Source organism: Pistacia vera, unplaced genomic scaffold, assembly GCF_008641045.1.
Source record: "Pistacia vera cultivar Batoury unplaced genomic scaffold, PisVer_v2 Contig602, whole genome shotgun sequence".
Classification (NCBI taxonomy): Eukaryota; Viridiplantae; Streptophyta; class Magnoliopsida; order Sapindales; family Anacardiaceae; genus Pistacia; species Pistacia vera.
The window spans coordinates 5,341-28,097 of record NW_022196449.1 but is presented as its reverse complement, the minus strand read 5'-3'; the positions used below and the strand labels follow the sequence as shown (position 1 = coordinate 28,097).

Below are 22,757 nucleotides of genomic sequence, written 5' to 3'. Positions count from 1 at the left end.
CATGGCAGGAGGGCAGTTGTGGCAATATTAATGTAATTTTAGTCTCCATCAATGTTTTAAAAACCGACCAGGGACAAAACCGGCAAGTGGGCCGGGTCGGGTTGACCCGTTTAACCGATTGAATAAGCTGGTTCAAATGAACAGTAACTTGATGATGTCAGCATGATGATATCATCAAAATACTGTTAAAAGAATACATTTCTTTCCCAAATTTTACTCCAAGTCCAAATCATAAACTCCCAAATAAAAAATCCATAGCAAAACATCATCAAACATCATTATATCAATAATACAAATCAAAATAACAAAATGAATGAAGAAAAATAACATAATAGTTGTTTCAAGTTTCCAACTTTCAAGTCAACTACTCAACATTTCAACATTCTACAAAAATTGATCTTCACCAAAGGTCTTCAATCAATCAATCCATCATATCCCAATTAAAATTGACAATTCACACACCACCTGATGGATGATTGTCATCATATATAACATCGGCGACATCATCTACAAAAAATTATAGCAAAAAAGAAAAACCATAAGTTAAATCTTCCTATTTAAACAATTCAGAGAGCAACTAATCAATCATTTTCACACAAACACTTTGCAAATCATCTACTATCAATAATATTTCAAAAGAAATTTAACAACCTGTAGTAACTCAAATGAATCAAGCCACGCAGAAATCATATCAAAGTAACCGGAAACAAAATTGAACCAATCTAATTACTCAAATTTAACTCTAAAGTTTGAACACATTAATCAAAGAGTATCTAAATCAATGACTGTTAAGTGTTAACTAACATATCAAAAACCGATAAACATTACAATTTACATTCAAATAGAAAAACATAAAAATATAAACACAGATCAACTTAAAAAACTATTAAAAAAAATCAAAGAGTAATAGATTCTACAAGTCAATGCTGAGACAATGGGGACTCTTGCTGATTACAAACGGAATATAAAGTTATGAACTATAAACTATAAAGTATAAACATTGTAGTAAAAAACTAAAAATGAAAAAACAATATAAGTTATAAATAGTGTTACAATAACAAGAATGATAAACATAGTTGGAAACTTGGAAACAGAGACCAAATCAATACCTAGTGTTGGTGAAGATAAAGACAAGCTGCCGTTGACGTTGGAGATGTGGAGCTCGACTGTGACGGACGAACACTTGAACACTGAACAGAGCAGAACTCAGAAGAGAAGAAGAAAGATCGCGACTGCCCACAGTTGTCAGTTCCTGAGCAAGAAGAAGATGACATACGATGGTGCAGCTTCCAGACGACGGTGACAGAAGAAACGAGCAGACGGCGTAAAGAGAGGAGTAAGAATAGATCACGAAATGTTGAAGGGAGACGACGAGATTCCACGAGGTGATGGTGATGGTGAAGGAATGCGATGAGATTCACGAAGAAGTTAGTGAACTGGTGAAGGGAAGTTCGTGGATGATGAAAAATTGAAAATGCAAAATGGTTCAGAGGAGTTCAGACGAAGAGGAAGTAGCAGTGAAATGTAGATGGGGAAATGTTGTACTGTTTAAGTGTTAGTTAATTAATTTATTAATTTAATATTTTTATTTTTTAAATTTTGTATTTGGCAGACCGATTTGTAGTAAAGTTACCGGTTGGACCGGGGAGGCACAGTACCCCGGTCCAACCGGGGTCAAATTGGGCAGAGTAATTCTGCCGGTTATATGCTCACCCGACCCGGCTAACTGGCTAGGTCCGTTCAACCAGCCGGGCCGACCGGGTTTTAAAACATTGGTCTCCATCAAATTGGTCGGTATATTCTTTTTAAATGTATTTATTTTGACAAATTTAACCTTAATGACATAATGATTTCTATACTAAGTCTTATTTTATATATTTGTTTTGATTTTTAACCTTTAATCCTTTCATAAATCCTAAATCCAAAGCTTCTAAACATTTAAACATAATTAAATTTGAAAATGAGGAAAAGTTATAATTAAAAACCCTAATTAAACGTAATAAAGAGGGCTATTTTCGGTATTAATTGGGATTATAGAGTTTTTTTTTTTTTTTAAATATAATAAATATGTATTTAGTATGAGGGATACAGATAAATTTGATAGGTATAAAAATCACTCTCGTGGCAATAACGCTTGAGCCCAATCCATAACGTTAGAGGTCCAGATTGTAAATTAGCCCTATTAAACACCCATTGTCCCAGCAAAAAATTGGACGAATTTTCGTTCAGGGGCCCATAAATAGAGAATGCTGATTGGAAATGGAGAAAAGAGCATAGCTAAAACTTTGAGATGTTACAGTTGGTGATACTGTGTTTTTTAACAATATTCTGATAGAGAAGAACTAAAACTTTGAGATGTGAACTGGACCTGAACATTGTGTGAAACACATATTGCCATTAACCAGATTCAATTTTCTAGATTTTAGCAGAATATTTGAAGTTGTCTAACTCTGAGACGATTGATTATTAGTCTCCCAAAAGGTTATAACGAATTTTTGACTAGTTTCCAATAATTACCAGCTTAGAGTTTTTAATATCCAACACTACAGACTCCACACATTGATGATGAAATAATGGTTTATGACATACTTATACAGGATCCATATTATATTGTCTGTTATAATACAATTTAGGATTTGTAATTAACTGAATAGACATAGTTGCTTTCTCTCCAAAGCACGAAATATAAAACTGAAGTCAAAAGAAGGTCTAATGGGGGACACGATACATAAATAGTACTAAAGCAGCGACATACTATGAGAAAGCATACACTTGTTGTGAGATATAATTAAGCATGATGATCTGAATTGTACAATTCAATAGAATCTTTGATTCAATGTCATTGTCCACCTTTTGACGAGCTATCTCATTCTAAACACTCATTCAATTCGATCACAACTTGAGTCATGGTTGGCCTTTTGGTGGTAGTGGAGACATACAAGCCATTGCTATTTCTACAGCTTTCAACAGAGTTAATGTCAAGTCACCTGTAATCTTGGATCTACTATGTTTTAATATCCGCCTTTGCAAGCATGAAACTCACCCATTGACTGATGTGAGTTCTCTCTTGGGATTTTCAATCATAGGTTGCATGTCATTAACTCTAAGAGACACACTCAAAGCTATATACATCACTTTTTTCAGTCAACCTATTCGAATATAAACCTACGGGGGCAGCATGCATGGATTCATTTTGTGCTAATTCCATATATTAAGAACAAAGATTTCTTTTATGCAATTATGCTTATCCAATAACAATGTACTTACTCAGGGTAAGGTAACCAGGGGTTCACAAACTGTAGTTGAGACATGAGTTCCACCTTCAATGGAAATATTCTGAGAAGGCCAAAATCAGATAATTTGGCTTGGAAATTTTCATTCAACAAAATGTTTGTGGATTTAATCTCTATGGACTATGGGTGGTGGATGCTGGATTTGGCACCAACTAATTCAGTGCGAGCGTTGATTGGTCAGAGAGCACACGTGAGTACGAATATAGAAAGCGAAAAAATGCAAAGAGGTTTTAAAGTGGTTCGGATGCTAAGGTTGCAAGTCCTACGTCCACTGATTGTATTGATATTGATAGTGTGGGTCAGGTCCACAGCGGACTGACTTACAAAAGATTTGGAAAAAAGTAATGTGTTGTGTTACAGGAGAGAGATGTTCTTAGTGTAAAAATGGGCCGAATCCCCTTAATGAAGGGGTCTTCTTCATTTTATATCAAACTGAAGCGTGTAATCATCATTAAATCCATGGGTTGGTATGATGTAGGTATATAATCCGGCTTTATGTCCATTGCTCTCTTCCCAAGCTGATTTCGCAGATTTATTGCAGGGGAAAGGACACGTGTGAGCTCCATATTATTTGGCAGGTCTGAGTGTGCTTGTTGCTCTGACTGGAGCAGGTACATCTTCACGTGACTTTCCACGTCACCTTATTTCCCAGGCATAACAGAGAGCCCCCTAGTTTTTAAGGTTTGAGGATCGATCTTGGAAACTAAGTCACATTGGAGGTGTTCTGGTCGCTCCGACTGAATGGGATGAGCTCGGCACAAGGCCTTTGGCGAACACGACCTCGCGCCATCCTTGCTAAGCGACTGACAATCTTCATATAGCGACCTGGATTCGTCGGACGCTCTTTTCTGTACTTAGGGTTAGAGATTCAATGACCTGGTTCCAGCGTCAGGCGCTCTGCACGTGCCGCAGTGTCTGCCAGGGAACATTAATGCGTGTGCTGACTCGGCGTCGTTTCGATAGCCCGACTGCACGCGCACTTGAAACGACGACTCCTATCAAGGCAATTATGCGACGTGGGGCGCATTAAATGCGGGGAGGAGAGGAGGCTGTGTTTTGGTTCCGAGAAGTGGTAACCGTCGATTCACAATCCATATAAAAACTCACATTTTTAGATGAGGTCACGAAAATCCCTTTTGTCTCGAGTGACAGCCTTTGCAAACCAGAAACCATTCTTTTCCGATCGGGCTTCTCAGGCAACTGAAACGAGTTTCGGCTCGGGTACTTATCCAGAAGGTAAGATTCTCTTCTTCCTCTCTTTTTTTTGCATTTGTTTGGTTGGTGGCACGACATTGAGTCTCGTCGGTGTTCTACCAGAGATGCGCCACTGTTGCCGGATTCGAGCGTGGGGTGGCGGCTCAAGTTACTATTAGGGTTTTAAGAATTTGTCCCTGCGCCCCGCACGGGACAAAACACGAAGCGCTAAATGACGTGTCTGTCGATGTTGAAACTCTGGAATGGATTGTCAACGTCTAGACCCGAGGGAAGCGGCCAGCCTCGTCCTCGTGGGACGTTCCGAGGATGCATCCCTTGATGTCTTCTCGGTTCTCACCCTAGAGGAATTTGATAGGATAAAAAAGCATGTTTGACGTCTGCGCGGAGGGTTCCTCGACATACCAGGTCGTCACGACGCCCTTCGTGGCCTTGCCGCGATCTCCGAAGAGATCTTCAAGGGTGGGGGGAGGAGATTCCTTCCATCCTTTCATCAGGTCGGTCGTGATCATTTCGAGATGCCACGATGCAGCTGACGCCAAACGCGTATGTCATCGCTGTCGCGATGTACATCGCGTGCTGTGAGAGCGGTTTGGCGAGCCAACAGCGGTGCGAGCTCGGCGTCGCCTACTACCTTAAGAAGAGTAGGGGACAGAGAGTTCATACTATTTGTCTCGGCGAGACTACCATTGCCGGGGGATACATAGCTATCCAGCAAGTGCGGGGGCCTACGAGACAAAGTTCTTCTTATTCATGACGGTACTGCCGTTTTTAGGAACAAGTAGGTTTCTTTTCGCTGGGTTCATGTCTAGCTCGCATGATTATAAATAACGACATGCCTTTTCTTTTGCAGTTAATAGAACGACCAGACAAGCCTTACCTCACCGACCCAGATAGGCTCGTATCTTTTGCGAGTACTGGACGAGGAGAGTGGAAAGCGCAGGGGAAGCTTGTGACAACTCGCGAATTGTGGGAAGTACGGTTTTTTCAGCAACAAAGCGTCTTAGAACCCTAGAAGGTAAGTTATACTAGTTTCCTTCTGGTGTAGAATAAATTTGTTTATTAACAACTTAAATGCAGAAACTATGCCCCCAAGGAGTCCGAGCAGCCCCGCCGAGCAACATTCATCTTCCCTCAATCGAGTGAGGAGAGAGAGAGCGACCAAAACTGCTCGTCCTATTCCGGCAACGCGGTGCGAACAGTCGCGCCTCCCCAGTCCCATCTGTGCAAGAAGCGACCAGGACAGAACAGGGTCCTCAGGGACCATTGCTCACCCAAGGTGGAAGGCTCCGCTAGAGGTCGAAGAAGAGGAAGCAGATTAGGCCGAAGAGTCGGAGGACTGAATCTGAGGACAGAGCCTTGAGGTGCGGACAAGAATCAAGGAGGTCGGGCAAGGAGCCTCGTGAGCGAGGCGGTCGCGCCGATAAGGCAAAGGACGCACTAGTGCTAGATCATTGGGGAGTCTACCCGAATACTGCAGCCGATAGTTTATGGTCTGCTCGAGTGCGAGCTATCGGAGCATACGACGAGTTTGCTGATACGGGCTGCGACTGATGACCACGTCGTCCAGCATCTAAGCAAGGTAAACGAGCTGTATTTGAAACTTCATTCTGATTATTCTTAACTCATATCTTGCTCGCAGGCGTTGCTGCGATGAGGATGTCTATGGAGAAGACACGGCTGGGGGCCGCAAGGGGACAAGCGACCTGAAGGAGGAGGTCGCGAAGCTGACTGAAGCAGAGCTTTGGTCGTCGAAGCGGAAAGAACACAGGCGTTCGAAGCGGCGAACAGGTATCTGAACCAAAAGGACGTACTTTACGAACAGTGGACTTCCAGAGACGGAGCTCGATCGACGTGGGAGAGTTAAGGAATCCAAAGGACAACTGCCAGGCTCTAAGGGGTCGGAGAAAAGGACCAGGAGATCCCGGCGACCTTCGCACGGGCTCAGCGAGCTGAACAAGAGAGAGAGGCCTCCGAATAGGAAAGGCAAGCTCTTGAGCCGAACTCTAGGAGAGTCGGGAGGAATCGCTTCTCTGACTGAAGCAATGCGGAATCAGTTAGAGGGCTGGAGGAAAAGGCCGCAGGAGGCAATCGGGGTCTATTTATTTCCTGCGAGCAAGAAACAGATTTGGACATGTCGACCTCCTAGAGGGTTGGCAAGAGGCCTTGTGGATTTGGCGAAAGAAGACATCAGCAGCCGGGGCCACCCAACGACCCGACCAAGCAGGGGGTTCTGGTTCAAAGGATCCCCCTGACCAGCCTTAGGAGAACAAGTCGCCCCCATTGTAATTGGGTCTTTTGTTGTACATAAATGGAATACTATTTCTTTTAATTGTGTTCGCCTTTTCATATAGGTACAATTTACAATCGGATTACATATGCAATTACATACAAATTCTTACATGCGAACAGAACATGCGAACTGTTTCGAGCGAACAAAGTAATACTGACATTAAAGAAATTAACAAAAACTGAGAGCTGAGTTGGATTACTGATAGTATGGCGGAGGGCTCGGCATTCCAAGTCGCGGGTACTTTGGAGCCGTTCAATCTTTTGAGATGGTAAGTCCTCGGTCTGATACACTTGTCGACCCGGTACGGACCTTCCCAGTTAGGTTTAGTACACCTCGCACTTGGCTCTCTGGTCCGAGGAGAACTTCCTTTAGCAAAGGTCTCCGACCTGGAAGTCTTCGCTTGACCTTGTGAGTCGAAGAACTCTTTGCGCCGACTGTGGTAGGCTGCTATCCTATATGAAGCCGTGTTGCGGTGCTCTTCGACCAGATCCAAACTTGCTCTCCTAAGTGCTTCGTTCTAAATCATGTACAAGTCCCTTTCGAAAGAGAACCGGTCCGACCTCTACAGGGATCATCGCTTCGCACGCCATAGGCAGCGAAAAAGGGGTTTCGAGGTGGAGGTTCTTGAGTTGTCTGTACGCCATAGACTTCGGGGAGATCGTCGGCCCAATTTCCTTTGGTGCCGAGCTTGGCCTTTAGAGTGTGCTTGATGGTCTTATGACTGCTTCAACTTGGCATCGCTTGCGGTCTGGCGACTTGAGGGAAATTTTTTATGGATGCCCAGCTCGTGCAGAACTGCTTGAACCCTCATTATCGAATTGCTTTCCGTTTATCCGAGATGAGGGTGTGAGGAATTCCGTAGCGGCCCACTATGTTCTTGAAAACGAAGTCTTTTAGCTTTCTGGTTGTGATCGGGCTAGCGCGTTCGACTTCAACCATTTTGTGAAATGTTTCCGCGACCACGACAACTTGACCCTCCCTTTCCAACTGGCATGGGGCCAATAATCTCCTGACGAAAACCTTGTCGCAGAGATAGAGCTGCGTGTGGTACCGTAGACCTTCATGAATTCCCTTATGATGTATCTGCTCTTCACTGGTTACCAATCGGAGGAGAGGGCACTGAATCCTCTCCTGTACAGATGATCCCGATGAGTAGAACGAGCAGACCTTACTCGCAGGACTCTTGCCTCAACTTGTCGCTGGCAAGTTCATCCTTGAGGATTGACAAGGGGTCATCAGGAATCCGGCTGAACCCATTCACGCTTGTTCGGTCGAGCTGATAGTTGGAGCATCGACAAAACGAACAGAATGTATCAGGAGCCTCAGAATCTAACGACAAGGCTATCTTTGCAAGGCGTCGCTATAGAATTGTTCTTATGGGATCTGAGCGATTTCAAGTGCTTAAACGACCCAGAGAGTCTTAGCCTCTTTCGTACGGACCATGTTTTCCTTGGCTTGGTATTCCCTAGGATTTGGTTGACGACAAGCATTAGGCGCTGTAAATGATGATCGCGGTTGTACCCATTTCTTTGGCAAGTCGCAAACCCGGCCGAGCAGGGCTTCATACTCGACCTCATTGTGGCCGCTTTAAACTTGACCGGAGGATACCATGAATTCGAGCCCCTCCGGGGCTCACAAGGAGAAGACCCGCACCTTTTTTTTCTGTTTGGTGACCCGGGAGTCGACGGTTCCAAGTCGACAGGTTTTGAATACGTCTTTGCCCGGCTTCGCTAGGCTATTGCTCTTGGGAGATAGGAAAATTCGAGATGAAGTCTGCAATAGCCTGCCCTTTGATGGTCGACCTGGGTTATATTAGGTTCGAAATGGCTCAATTCATGGCCATTTGAGCAGTTTACTGAGGCCTCGGGTTCTGGAGGACCTGCCTGAGGGGGGGTAATTTGTCATTACATTGATGTATGGGCATGGAAGTAAGTGCACAGCTTTCTGGAACACGACCGCAGAGCAAAAGCTAGTCACTCCATTTCTAACTACCGATCCTCGGCACGATAGACGTTACTTACATAATATACTGGCCACTGAGCTTTCCTTTCCCGTATTAAAGCCGCACCTGACCGCGAACGAGAGACGAAAGGTATAGAGAGCAGGATTTCCTGTGGAAGAGGCTTAGAGAGAGGGCGGTGGCTTCCCAAGATGTTCTTTTATACTCTGGAATGCCTGCTCGCATTCGGGAGTCCACTCGAATTTTTTGGCCTTTGGACGTTGAAGAATGGTAAGCAGCGGTCTGTTAGCCTTGATATGAAGCGACTAAGTGCCGCTATTCGCCCGTTCAAACTCATGACAAGCTTTTGCTGGTCGGGCTTCATATGAGCAGAGCTTGAATCTTCTCGGGGTTATTTTATGCCCCGCTGATTGACTATATATCCTAGGAACTTCTTCCTAACGATACCCAGAATGAACATTTGAGAGGGTTCAGCTTCTTTGTAGAGTCGGGTTATGTCAAACATCTCAGCGAGATGCGCAATATGTTTGAGGCAACACTGGGATTTGACCAGAATGTCGTCCACATAGACCTCCATGTCTCCCGATTGGTCGAAGAACATTCGGTTGACAACCTCTGATAGGTCGCACGCATTCTTGAGGCCGAAGGGCATGACTTTTGTACAGTATAGCCCGGTCCTAATGAAGGTCGCATGCTCCTCATCTAGCCTCTACATCGGGATTGATTGATCCCAAGTATGCATCCATGAAGCTTAACAGCTCGGCCCCGAGGTGGCCACAACGAGCTGATCGATTCTTGGTAGGGGGAAGTGTCTTTTGGGCAAGCTTGTTTAGGTCGTGAAGTCTATGCAGGTAGCCACTTGCCATTTGGCTTCAACCAGGACCGGGTTGGCAACCCAGGTCGGTAGAGGGCCTCGCGAATGGATCATTTGGAGAAGGTTCTCCACTTCTGATTTTAGTGCGGCGTATCCGCTCGGAACATCGCCTTTTTTTGGCGAACGGGCTGGCTTCACTGCTGACGTTCAGTGAATGGCAAAATAATGTCCGGGATGATCCCGACCAATCGCATGCGACCAGGGCGAACACGTCAATGTTCTATCAGAAGCTTACCAGCTCGGAAGCGAGCTGAGGGTTGGAGACAGTTTCCGATCTTTAGCATTCGGCTCGAACTTTTGGATCAACCGAAACTCAGACAGATCCTCACTGGGCCGCTTGGGGGGAGTTCCTGAATCGGATCTGTTATCCTCTGCCGACCGGCTGTGGCTCGATCCGGCTGATCGCCATAGCCTAGCGGGGGTACATCGCGAAATGCCTTTCCCTTGTCGGCCATTTGGACCGCTTACATAGCATTCGCGAGATGCGCTTTGCGATCCGCTTACCCCCTATCCCGTTGGAGTGGGGAACTTCATCTTGAGATGATAAATGGAAGTGACATGCCTGAAGGTTCCAGCAGAGGTCGCCCCAAGATTCCATTGAAGGCGATGGGTAGTCCACGACCAAAAATTTGGTTACCCTAGTCACCTCGTCGTAGTCGCCGAGCGTGACTGGTAGCTGGATTGTTCCGCTGGGGATCAGGGGATCCCTGTAAAACTGTACAGAGGCATGAGGCTGGCTTCAGGTCGGCCTCGACTAGGTTCATTCATCGAAAGTGGACTGAACAGGATGTTCACAGCGCTTCATGTGTACGAGCATCTTGTAGAACATTATGACACCCTATCAGGGGCGTAATCACAGAGGATCCTCTGAGGATGGTGCAAGCGAGCTGCCTCTTTCTCGTAGAAGGTGATTGGTCCTCCTTCGGCTTTTGAGGTCGCTGCGAAGTGTTCATTACCCTTGATCGGGTCATGGGGCTTCGCGGGAATACCTTCCTGCGCTCCTAGCGTGTTTCCGCGAGGTAGGACCTCCGAAAATTATTACTTACACTGCTGTTACCGCTGTGATCACGACGCTTTTTCTTTCTCCCTTCGCTTTCTTTTGGGGAGTCATAAAGTACTCCTTGAAGTGCCCCTTCTGATGAGTCTTCGATAGCCTGCTTTAGAGCTCGCATTCATCAATAAGATGCCATTACACCGATGGTAACGCAGTATTTTTTGTTGTGTTCTGGCCGTAGCAGGGGTTTCATGGGTTCGAGTCACGAGCAGGCTGGCCTCCTCGGATTTGTCGAGGATTGCAGATAGGACACATTCAGCGGAGTGTATTGAGTCCTGTCGCGTCGCGACGAGGAAACAGGAGCAGGACTTTTCTGCTCGTAGGGGGTTTCTTCCCTTTTCGCTGATCGTCAATGTCTCCTTTGCGATTTAGCTTGCCTATATCTCCCGACAGGCATACTGCTGGAAAGTGCCCCGTGATGCGACGGCGGAGTGCCGCCAATGAATTTCTATTCAGAGATCTTTCTGGCAGGTTGTAGAATCTGGTGAGGGGAAATCGTGCCTCAGCCTGCAGTTCTTTCCACAGGTAGTTTGCAGGCGAAACTCTAGTATTATAAGAGGTTCGGATGGACTATTCTGGAGCGTGAGCCACCTTGTGGGAGTTCCCTGTGGAAGCGGTCAATGTAAGACTGCAGGGATTCGCTCTTTCTTGCCTTAGCTGCTGAGGTAGCTCAAAGGCATTGAAAAACTTCTGATTGGCTTGGAAGTGCCGCAGGAAGTCGTGCTCATCTGAGGCCACGAACAGATCGACTCTGCTGGGAGCGACCTAACCACCGCTTGGCGTGAGAAGTCAGCGTCACGGCTAAACAACGGCATTTGCAAGGTCCGAAACCTGGTGGAGCTCATCAGGTGTTGACACTCATATAATGATCCTGCGGATCATAGTTTCCATCAAACGGCGCATATCTGGCATTGGAACCCTAGTGGAAGTGGAGCCGCTAGCACTTCGGGAGAAAAAAGGGGATGCAGAGAGGCGACCTGCGCTGTTCGTTTTTGCTGCTCCCTTAACTCGTCCAGAGCTCGCGTAGCTCCTCAATTTGCGGTAATGGAACAAATGGGGATTGCTTCACCCGTGCGAGCCGGCCTTCTCGGTTTGCGTTCAAGAAAGTTCAGAGGTGGTATCTCCCTCGGCTCGCGGTTTTATGCCAGCCGCTTGACACACGTGACTAGAGGCGTGTGAAGGCGATGGAGTGGCGGGGCATGTTCACGACCCTCGCGGTGGTACGAACAGCCCGCCGAGGTGTGGGGGCCCCCGCATGATAACGATCGGGATCGTTCTGCTGGTGGTGATAGGAATCACTCGCGCCCAGCATTTCGCTTGGGTTTGCCTGCGACGTGTGGCATGGGACGTCGGGATTCACTTTGTCACAGGTCTCAGCTTTGCGACCCCCGCTCGGGGCGCTTTGTATTGCTGGTCCTTGGGGAGCCTGTAGGCTTACTTTTGCACTTGCTTACCCTTGCGCTAGCGCTGCGTGCTCGCGGCACAGGCTATCTTGCGCGCTTGCTCGCGCAGGCGCTTTGGCGGTTGACCGCCCCGGCTGTAGTAGATGACTGCCTTGGTCCAAACGGTCCAACTCTGGTTGAACGTTGGAGAGGATTGTCGAACCTCTTAGGTAGCTTCTGATGGACAGGTCGAGTTGCGGAGCTGCGGGATGATCCCCAGCGCATTTGGCGAACTGACGGTATGTTGGAAGGGGTGTCCCTCTGGGATAGTGGGACTCCTTCCAGCACGCTGTTAGCTGCCAGGTTCAGTTGGCAGGCCATTTGTGCTGTAACGACCCGTAGGTCAAAGATCTGATGAGGGTAGACACGAAATCAGACCTCTAGCGCCAAACGTGATGGGATTTGACACCAACTAATTTTGTGCGCAGCGTTGATGGTCAAGAAGCACACGTCGAGTACAATCTAGAAAGCGAATAAATTGCAACGAGGAGTTTTAACAGTGGTTCGGATGCTACAGGTAGCAAGTCCTACGTCCAACTGATGTATATATTGATAGTGTGGGTCAGTCGAAACAGCGCGACTGACTTACAAAAGATTTGAAAAGTAAAGGTGTTGGTTAAGGAGAGACAGTTTCTCAGTTTAAAAAGTGGCGAATCCCCTTAATGAGGGTCTTCTTCTTTTCATATCAAACTAAGCGTGTAATCCTAATTAAATAACAGGGTTGTGTGGTCAGGAGATAATCCGGCTTTATGTCACATTGCTCTCGTCCCAAGCTGATCGCCCGATTTATCTGCAGGGGAAAGGGACACGTGGGAGCTTCCATATCATTTGGCAGGTCTGAGTGTGCTTGTTGCTTGAGGGAGCAGTCACTCTCACGTGACTTTCCCACGTCAGCTTATTTTCCCAGGCATAACAGGGGGCTTACAACACTATGCAGATACTCCAATCCTACATTTCGAGTTCAATACATATTAGTTCATTTAGTTACTAACTTAGGAAATCAGAGATTTTTAACAAAAATTGGTGGAAAAAAAATATGCATATATGATAATTCCAACTTGTGCCGCCTCTACTGATATACGAAGTCTCCCTCCAATAAATATATTGCATCATCTTGTGCTGCACGACAAAAGATAAAGCACCTTAAACTCGCAAAATTAATTTGAAATATCAAAGGAGAATGATTTATGTATTGTGAAGGAACAACAGACCTAAGAGGTGTTTCCAAGTTGCCATTAGCCATGAACTCATAAATAAGCCCCATGTTTAGCCCTCATCGCAATACCCAACAAGAGTTGTCAAATTTTATGATGAATCTCATTAGAAGTTTGACCTGTGAAGAACCAACGCAAATTAGTACCATGCAAATACGAAGAAGTAGAAAAAATCTTTGTACAAGTACTTTCATTATACCCCCTATGAAATGCTTATACCCTTGAACTGATGATGGACGAGAGATCTTACAGCTACTGAGTATATCTAAGTATCCGTGGTAAACTGTTCCAACTCCCTTTCCCAACTGCCCTTTCAAAGTTGTTGGTAATCGTCACCAGATCAGAGTATGAAAACCTTAGATTTCTTGCTCTAACGACCCATTCCTCTTCCCAACTGCAAGAAATAATTATTAATTATAATGATTTAATAAGCATGAAATTGGGATTACGTGACAATTGATTGGACAATTGTAGCGGTATTTGTACCTTGATGTCTTGTTTTAAGGTTTCATAAAATAGCCATTGCAGTTAACAGCAGTGAGAATGACAGAGCTGCTGCTAGTTACTGGAACAATATAATTGTTTCTCTGTGCAAGAAGCTTCAGGACAAAGTTTTGGATTCCTGTCCACGCTGAATCAAAACCAAAAGGTGATGTTAACAACAATAGGGCTCCAAATCACGAGAATCCGATGCTCTTGCATAATTGACTTTTTTTTTTTTTTTTTTTTTTTTTTTTTTTTGGCATTTAATTGGAACAAGTTACCAACTTGTTAATTGATTTAAAGTTTGTATAAAGATACCTTAGTATCAGACCATTCTTCTTCATTTCATGAGTCCAACTGGAATTGAACCTTCAAGTCTGTTTCCTGTCAGGTTTCTGCGAAAAAATATTAGTAATGTAATCCTCTGTTTTATGCTAAGAGCTATGTTTAATGAATAGATATTAAGACCGTCCAAGACTTTTAAAATAAATCTAGGCTTCTATCAAAGTTATCGTTATTCTATCATCCTGATCAGGGAACTCACAGGACTGTCAAGTGTTGTAGCTCTGATAGAAAATCCGGCATCTTCCTGTCAAACTATTGTTTGATAAGTCCCTGAAATGGTGATTGAAAATATTAAGCTCACTTGGTTCCATCTATGGGATGAAAAATTACTGGTTCATGTTACGTTGTGTGAGTGACAGGATTTTGATGATGGAGACTTGATATGTAATACGATATATCTCCGCTATTCCACTCGATGATAAGTTCCGCTTGGTTATTCATATTTTTAAAAGATTGTTGCGCTAGTCAGGTGAAGAAGGTAAAATTACAGGGATATGATCTTGGGGGATCATAATCATCGTCGCTGCAATTAAGATGCCACAAGTGAAGTTTAGGGGCACATGGATCTCCTTGCCATTTTTATCTATTTTGACTTTATATCATGATGGCATCAACTAATTATTTTAACATGAAAAGAAAATATTATATTCATGGTGGTGATTTGCTCTACTTATCCCTCCATTAAGAACAGAAAATAATCGAAAGAAAAAACATCGTAAGGTAGAAAAACAGACCATCGTTTTGGTTTGTTAGCAGTTGCTGAAACTCTGCACTCTATAAATCTCGAAGGCATTGAGGATGGGCGGTAGCGTCGATTCCCAATTTTGTTGTTGAAAACTCAATTTATCTTGCCTTTGGCTATGCCGTAGTACCGTCTCCCTCCAAGTATCTAGGAAGTTCAGACTCATCCGACCATTTCCTTCATTAAAAATATGTCAATTTCTCTAGTCTGGTTGGATGGGAGATTTTCAACCTCAGCATTCAGCAAAGTAGAAGCCGACATAATATTGGAGAGTTGCTCTGTAGGCTTGATATTGAACTGCAAAGAATTGGATCTGCCGGTACGCGCGCAGTCTGCATGACGGTAGACGGTAGTATCATAATGCTCTATAGAAGACTTTGAGCGAGGTATTTATTGATTTGCAGTTGTACCGTTGTAGGAGACCTATGCGATCATAAACGTCATCTTTGTACCTAAATACAGAAAATTTTTTGAAAGATATAAGAAATAAGATTCCATTGATACTTTGAAATCATATTTAGTTGTTCCTAGCTGTTACCTTTTGCCTGGTGAATTCTCCATATTGAATAGCAGAAGTAGCAAAACAGAGGAACCAATAGAGCTGCTCCTACTATAATCAATGATAACCACCATTTGTTTTCTGCATTGAAATTTTTTCATTATCTCATTTGATTCACCATAGTGGAGAGTACATTTATGGATTCAGATTTGATTAGAAAAAATAAAGAAAATAAAATCAAGATACAGATGCAGAAATTGTTTAGGGGATCAGTCTTGTAATATTTAATCAACGAAATGACCCTTAGTTTCATCTTGAAAAATAAAAATTGTGTTCGTACCTCTGTTTCTTCTTTTAAAGCTCCACAAAATAGCCATTACAGTTGAGAGGGCAGAAGTTGAAACAACCGCTGCTAGTACTGGAACAATAAAACGTTTCTTCTCTGTGCAAGAAGCTGCAGAACAAAGATTTGGATTCCCGTCCACACCTAATAAAAATCGAAAGGTTACTTTAACAACAATCTAGGGCTCCAGATCACGTGAATCCGATGATCTTATACATAATTGCAATATTTTCTGGCATTTAATTGATAGATCATCTCGGCTGGTTTCCCCCAAAATGTTAATTGATTTGGCACATGAAATCTGTTTGTAACTTGTAAGCTTCACATTGATAAAAAAATTTGCACAAATATCACCTTAGTATCAGACCATTCTTCTTCATTTCCGTGAGTCCAACTGGAATTGAACTTTCAAATCTGTTTCCAGTCAAGTTTCTGCGAAGGAATTAATATTTAGTAATTATGATCCATTGTTTTTATGGTAAGAGTTCTGTTTAGCTGAATAGATAACAAGACCGCCCAAGACTTTTTAAAATAAATCTAGGCTCTCCTACCAAAGTTTATAGCTTATTCACCATCATCCTGATAAAGGAACTTACAGGACAGTCAAGTGTTGTAGCTCTGATAGAAAATCGGGCACTCCTCCTGTCAAACTATTGTTTGATAAGTCCCTGAAATGGTGATTGAAAATATTAAGCTCACTTGGTTCTCGTCATCTATGGGATGAAAACTTACATTGGTTCATGTTATGTTGTGTGATGCTTACAGGATTTGTATTGATGTGAGACTTGATATGTAATACGATATATCTCCGGCTATTCCACTCGATGATAAGTTCCTGCTTNCTTTATGTGGTGGAGTTTTTCAACGCTAAGACAAGAACATCAACCAATACGAAGAGGAAGCAATTAATTAATCGCCTAACTCATCCCTGACCCTGAGAAAGTACTCTTGACTTGAGAAAGACTTTTATGGCTAGTGTTGATTCATTGACTTTGTCTTCTTTAAGACCTCGATCCATTGCCAATTTGTTTTCATCCTGTGTATTGAACAATTTATAGCACTATGGAATATTAGTCAGTTTTTCGTGTAAGCATATTGCTGTACTGGTAATAGTCATATATAATATTATTTATCGTAACTAAATTTTAGTACCATCTGTAATTAATTTTCATGGGGCATTTGCAGAATATATAAATTCAATTATATTATCTTGTGATATAAAAATTAAAAATGTGAAAAGGTAGGGGACAGCAGACAAGGACATTTGCCTATCTATGAGAAGGAAAATTAATGGCCAACCGACCTGGTCCCTGGGCATTAAGTATCTAGAGAAAGACTTCTACGGTAAGGGTTGATTCATTGACTTTGGCTATGACATTAAATATATCGGGAAAAGACTTCTATCGTAAGGTGACTGATTTAATGATTTACCTTTGACTTGCTCATCCTTTGTCAGGATTTACTAAATATGACCAATTCTCTGATGTTAAAAGAGGTGATGCAGACAACATACAAATACTGTATTTATATCAAGATGGAGTTCAAACTAGGTCATACTAATAGTGAAAGGGACGGCACTGATGAAAATAAATAAGAATTCTTTATTTTAGTTAGTTTAATCAAATTCTTGTTGATTTTAATATGAAGACTTATCCATTTACGTGTCTGTAGGTACAAGTCAACATAATCTCAAGAATGAAATAAGAGTGATGCTATGGGTACTAATGGATGAGTATTAATATGTGTACTAACTAAAGCATAGTATCCATATTATGCGCATAGTATGGATACTATGCTTTAGTTAGTACACATATTAGTACTCATCCATTAGTACCCAAAGTATTATTCATGAAATAAATAAGAATTCTTTATTTCCTAAATTTTTTTTTTGGATTAAAGTGTTATTTAATCAACATAGAGTACTTTGTTGAGAGTAATATAACACATAAAAAAGAGGAAATATTAGTAGGAATTTGAGAATTTCTTTGTTCTAAAAATTACTAAGACGTTAATAAATCTTATTGGTTAATAATTGAAATACCAATTAATATCATTTTGAAATTGTCTCAGTACTATCAATTTGTTATATATATCAAGCTATTTTATTCATAACCAAGGTGAAAGGAACAGCACTGGCCTAGTGATGTGAATCACAAACAAAATATGTAAGCTTAAATTGGACCTGCATATTTGTGTAAAACATATATTTCTCATATGTCCAGTATTCTATTTTCAGATTTGACATGGTTGATTATTTAAGCTCCTAAAACCAAAAGGTTATAACAAATTCCGACTAATTCCATTGGTGATCAACTGAGAGCTTCTAATTTCCAACACTATACCCTCCAATTAATCTAAAATTGATGATGAAATAATGATTTCTTGACATACATACATAGGATTCAAGAGTATATTCGCTGCTATCAGACAATTAACTGCAATAGAAGCATAGCTGCTTTCCATTTTAGTTACCAATTGAACTACAAAATACAAAACAATCAATATCATGTGAAATAATATAATATATAATATTTATTCATTCCAACTAAATTTTAGCACCATTTGGAATTTTCATGGGGCATTTGCATAATATATAAATTTAATTGTATTATCTTGTGATACATAAAAGTGAGAAGGTTGGGGACAACAGACAAGGACATTAGCCTATCTATGAGAAGAAAATTCAATCGCCAACCTGATCCTTGGGCATTAAGTGTCTAGAGAAAGACTTCTATCGTAAGGGTTGATTCATTGACTTTGGCTATGACATTAAGTATATCTTGAAAAAGACTTCTATTATAAGGGTGACTGATTCAATGATTTACCTTTGACCTATTCTTCCTTTGTCAGGATTTACAAAATACAAATATTTATATCAAGATGGAGTTCGAACTAGATTAAACTAACAGTGAAAAGGACAACTATGATGAAGTGATGTGAATCATAAACTTATAAACTGAATGATGTGGGTTTTGTTCTTTCTCTTGTTAATTGATTTTCATCTATTAGCTTTTGAGCTTCACACAAGCATTATTTGAAGTGATAATAACCCTTAAGCCTAATACCCATGGCAGGAGAGCAGTTGTGACAATAGAAAGTAATTTTTAGCCCCTATCAAATTGGTCTATATATCCTACTTTTAAATGTATTTATTTTTGACAAATTTAACCTTAATGACATAATGATTTCTATATCCAGTCTTTATTTTATATATTTGTTTTAGTTTTTAACCTTTGATCCTTACATAAACCCTAAATCTAAATTTTCTAAATCATTGAAACATTTTTTTATTCAAATAATTATTTTTTTGATGAAAATATATTAGTAAAGTTATGAAAAGAGTAATCACACAACATGATGAATCTGAATTTGAAAAGGGAAAAATAAGTATCAAATTTGAAATTGGAAAAAAATGGGTATTAGGGAAAAGTGGTTTAATTAAAAACCCTAGTTAAATTTGAAATTGGGGGAAAATAACTGCAAATAAAACCCTAATTAAACCTTATTAAGGAGGGCTATTTTCATTATTAACTAGGATTTATAGAGAATTTTTTTTTTTAATATAAAAAAAGTGTATTTAACAATAGGGGATAAAGATCACTTTGATGGGATTAAAAGTCACTTCTCGTGGCAATAACCCTTGAGCCCAATATCCATAAACTTAGTCCAGATTATAAACTTAGCCCAATAATAACACCATTGGCCTAGTGACAAACTGGACGAATTTTCGTTCAGGGGCCCATAGTAGAGAATGCTGATTGGAAATTGAGATGTTACTATTGATGATAGCAGAAGAGCTAAAACTTTGAGAAGTGAAGTGGAGCTAAAACTTTGAGAAGTAAAGTGGACCTGAACATTGTGTGAAATACATATTTGCCATCTGCTTAGTATTCAATTTTCAGATGTCAGCAGAATATTTGAAGTTGTCTAACTCTGAGATGATTGATTATTTAGTCTCCCAAAAGGTTATAACTAATTCTGACTAGTTTCCAATAATTATCAGCTTAAAGTTTCTAATTTCCAACACTACAGACTCCAATTAATCTTACATTGATGATGAAATGATGATTTCTTGACATACTTACATAGGTATATTTGCTGTTATAATACAATTAAGGATTTGTACATTAACTGCAATAGAAGCATAGTTGCTTTCTCCTCAAAGCACGAAATATAAAACTGAAGTCAAAAGAAGGTCTAATCGGGCCACACTATACATAAATAGTACTAAAGCAAGACATATATTGAGAAAGCAGTGCTACCTTGTTATGAGATATGATTCAACATGGTGATCTGAATTGTTCAATTCAATAGAATCTTTTGATTCAATGTCATTGTCCATCTTTTTACGAGCTATCTCCATTGCCAAACACTCATTCAATTCGATGAGTACTTTATTCCTGGTTGGCCTTTTGGTGGCAATTGGAGATATACAAGCCTTTGCTATTTCTATAGCTTTTCGGACAGAGTTAATGTCAAAGTCACCCTATAGTCTTGGATCGACTATGTTTTTAATATTTGCCTTTGCAAGCATGAAACTCACCCATTGACTGATGTGAGTTCTCTCTTGGGATCTCTTAATCACAAATTTGCATGTCATTAACTCTAAGAGAACCACTCTAAAGCTATACACATCACTTTTTTCAATCAACTTGTCTGATATATAATGCCTACAGAGCATGCATACATGAATTCATTTTGTGCTAATTTCCAATAAATTAAGATTTAAGAACAAAAATTTCTTTCATGCCAGTTAACACTTATCCAATAACAATGTACTTACTCAAGGTCAAGGTAACTAGGGGTTCCAGCAACTGTGGTTGAGACATGAGTTCCACCTTCAATTGGAAATATTCTGGAAAGGCCAAAATCAGATAATTTGGCTTGGAAATTTTCATTCACCAAACTATTTGTGGATTTAACATCTCTGTGGACTATGGGTGGCTTACAAGCACTATGCAAATACTCCAATCCTACATTTTGAGTTCGGTGCATATTAGTTTATTTAGTTACAAACTTAATTATTGAATTAACTGAGGACTACCACTATTATTCTATTACTTAGCTGAGCTCAACATTTATTCTGAAAAACCTTTAGGTTTATTGTTAGTGCAATTAGACCTAGAAGTTTAAACAAGTAATATTACAAACCCAAATGTTATAATATCGTGTTATTCCTAAAAAATTAGGGCTAATGTAAGCATGCATCAGCTAGCTCCAATCAGAGTTCAGGAAAATTTTGCATCGTCCAGGAGCTGCCACGTCACCCGAAGATAGAGAGAATACGGCTATCACCAACTTGGCAGATTCGAGTTTTGTCTATGAGTGAATGGGAGATGCACACTTGTCCAAGCCCCAGGCAACTTGAGGATATATCCTAAGTTATCAGCCAATGTGAGGCAAGGAATGACTTGCACGACACCTACCCACTTACAAATTTGCAATCATTACCTTGATTTCCTCTACTATAAATAGAGGACTCCGCCCTCTCATTTTCGGGATTCTGATACACAAAAAACCATCATTCTGATTGTAATCTATATTCTTAGAGCAAAGATAACCTATGAGAAAGAGACTGACTTGATATTCTGTCTGAATTATCAATCATTATACCTCTACTCATTGTTCGCTATGCGCGATCTCTTGTAATTTCTCATATATAAGATAACAATGGATGTAGAATTCACTTTAAGCATCCGAATCACTTTAAAAATTGTCTTTCATTTATTATTCAGTCTTTGCATTTGATTATCTACAATCATTCATGTGTAACTTCTAAGAGCAACTTAGCATTTTGCACGTGCAAGTCGTTGGTGTCAAAATCAAGCATCAACAGTTTAGCACTAGAAGGAGGGCCTTGATTTAGTATCTGCTCTTCATCAGGAATCTCTTATCAACTAGTTCTATTCACAAACAAATGGCTTGTGGTCTTGAACCCGAGCGAGCTAGCACCAGCAACGAGGAGATCCCCCAAACGCAAGATGATGTTTCTCCTAAAGTACCTCCAATTCCGCAGAGTACTGTGACAGATATTCCCTCGAGCTCATAGCTCGACCCAACTATGAGGAATTACATGGAGGGGTTCAAGAATACTCTCTAAACAGTCAGTTGAAGGCTAGATCATTTGGATTAGGTCGTACCGCCCAATTCTAATACAGCGGCGCCGCCGCCGAAGACGCCTGTAGGTCGCGCTAAAGCGCGAAAGCCGACGTAAGCCCATGCCGCGTGCATTACATCACGTAAAGATAAGGGGAAACAGACAACCGATAATGGGCCAAAAGGGCTCTAAAGGACCAGTGAATACCGGTCGTGAAGCAAGTAGAATACTTGTGGCTTTGCAACTTGGCGGTATGTCCCATCATGAACCGTCCCATGCCACATCGCATGGGCACCCCATAAGAGTGCAAGGCAGGGAGATTCCTTTTATCGCCGGCGTGATGGTTCCGACCATCACTGCGAGGGAAATGCCCACCATCTGTGGGTCAATTATGACCATCATGGAGGTCGAGATAGCTCCCCTGGCCATTCCATGCCTTCACATGGCTCTGGCCAGCATGTGTCAAGGTATGCCGGAGGATCCAACCAAGGTGAGGAAGAGTCCGACTTGCGGTCTTTCCTCAACCATAATCGTAAGGGTCGAACCCACATTACGGAAAGTGATCCCTAGGTAGCTCTGCTTCCTCAGATTGAGGAGTTACAGTAAGCTTTGGATCAAATTAGAGCTCAACAGAATAAGCGAGGGCAGGTCATTGAGGCGTCTCCCTTTTCTCCAACAATATTGACTACTCCTCTCCCATCAAGATTCAAAATGCTCGACATGCAAGCAATTAATGGGAATTTTGATCTGCATGATCATCTCTATGAGTTTAACGATCTCATGGAGCTTCACTAAGTTTCAACTTGACTAAATGTCGCTGCTTAGCAATGACTCTGACTACCCACGCCAAGCGCTGGTTTAAATTGCTTCCACCAAGATTTATTAATTCATGGCAGTAAATAAGTT

At 41.6% G+C, this 22,757-nt stretch overlaps 1 long non-coding RNA gene across 1 annotated transcript; it reads right to left on the bottom strand.

Annotated features, from left to right (window-relative positions):
- Positions 1-13,924: 13,924 nt before the first annotated feature.
- LOC116110464 lies at positions 13,925-16,586 on the bottom strand. The gene is made up of 4 exons (XR_004124916.1): positions 16,518-16,586; positions 14,370-14,440; positions 14,144-14,220; positions 13,925-13,973 (listed from the first exon to the last, which is right to left on the bottom strand). It is a non-coding gene; the product is annotated as an uncharacterized LOC116110464 (long non-coding RNA).
- Between the last annotated feature and the right edge of the window lie 6,171 nt (positions 16,587-22,757).